Genomic DNA, 1880 nt, shown 5'->3' on the forward strand with positions numbered 1-1880 from the left:
TCCAAAAATAGCCAGAAAAATAGCGGAAATTTTGAATATATATAAAAATGGTGTACAGAACATCAGGCACTGCCTTCAGGGTCCACTTCAGGTTCCATCCCAAAAGGGAAATATCACCTGGTTTGACCAAAAAGTGAAGAAAACCAACTGGAGAATGATTTTCACTTTCCTCTTTGTGGAAAGGGTAAAATGCAATTACAACAAAGAGTATTACCCTACATATTTATTAACCTGCCCCCGCAATATTCCAGCCCGGAAAAGGTGTCGCACTTGCTCTGGCTATCCCAGTTTGGGATCTTGCGCTATGTTTCTTGTGTAATCAGCAATGAGCCCTAATTTTTCCTGATTTTATTGCCATTTTACATTTGGAAATGCACCCTGGACCCTGAAAGGTCAGCTGCCACTAAAAATGAAATATTCATTGAAAGCGCCAGGTACACATATGAAAAGTGCAATGAAACCTCCTAGGAATAAGAATGAAATATCCATTGAAAGCGCCAGGCATCCAAATGAGAAGCACAATGAGATATCCTGGGTTTAGCAATGAAATATCCTAGGAACAAGAATGAAATATCCATTGAAAGCACCAGGCATTCAGATGAAAAGCACAATGAAATATCCTGGGGCTAACAATGAAATATCCAATGAAAGCGCCAGGTATCCATATGAAAATTGCAATGAAATGTCCTGGAGCTAAGAATGAAATATATATTGAAAGTGCCAGGCTTTCATATGAAAAGCAAAATGAGATATCCAGAGATAATGAATGAAATATTGCAGGAAATCGCAATACAATATTAATGAGATCACTTAGGCCATTTAATGAAAAAACCAAATGAAATACACAGGGAACTTAATGAATGAAAATACTAGACAAAATAATGAGTTGTCTCATTGAACCTCTAGGCATTATACACATCGCCTTCCAGGCATGTGTCTGGTTTTTATCATAGGAGTGTATACCACTAGTGGACTGGGTGCTACTGCTGACTCTGTGACCGTACTTAAGTATGCCCGGGGGCAGTACCCGTGGTCTGACAGTGTGGCATGCATAAGCCTAGGCTGGACTCACATGCCATCACAAAGTTCATCCAAATCCACTTGTGCACGGACCCCCCATCCAACGAAGAACTGATCAATAACAACGACTACTATAACAATCTACATCTTTCGCAGAGTCAGCTCAATCAGGTTCCGGAGGATGTAGAGACCAAATTAAGAGGTCAAACGACAGCCGTCTCATGGAGGTCTAACAGATGGTCACAAGTTCGATATATACATATACGCTGTATATACACACTAGCCATTCCCACCATACCAATCACCATCACCAACGCTTGCTCCCCGAGGAAAGACACTCTCTTCCCACAGACCCAGACAGGTATCCATGCCTCCTAACTTGCTCTCGCGACGGGCTCTGTTTCACTTTTGAGCTCTTCAGATGCGAAAGGGTACTGTTCTCAGATTGCTGGTGATGAGAATGCGCAAAGGAGGAGGGCTCAGGAGGCACAGGGACGAGGAGGACCAAAGCACTTCCACCAGTTGCACAAAGAGTCGGATTTTGGGTGACTATACCCTTAGCAAAACCCTAGGTGCGGAGAGTCAAGTTGGCCACTCAGAATGTCACCGGAGAGAAGGTGCGTCATTGGTATTGGAAGGCGTACTTAGTACTATTCTGGATTTTTTATGCAGCTCGTCGTCAAACCCCTTCCATGGGTTTACCCCGCACCTAAAGTCGCTAATGGAAACAACAACGCAGGCTCCTCGGCAGCACGACAGGCCTCGCAGAATGTTTCAAAAGAGATCAGAACCCTCTGGGCAGCAGGGCTTTCCATGCTCCTCTAAGTACCACCTGGCATGCGAGAGATTATAGTTCACCG

This window comes from Laccaria bicolor, genomic scaffold, assembly GCF_000143565.1.
Source record: "Laccaria bicolor S238N-H82 LACBIscaffold_76 genomic scaffold, whole genome shotgun sequence".
NCBI classification, from domain to species: Eukaryota; Fungi; Basidiomycota; class Agaricomycetes; order Agaricales; family Hydnangiaceae; genus Laccaria; species Laccaria bicolor.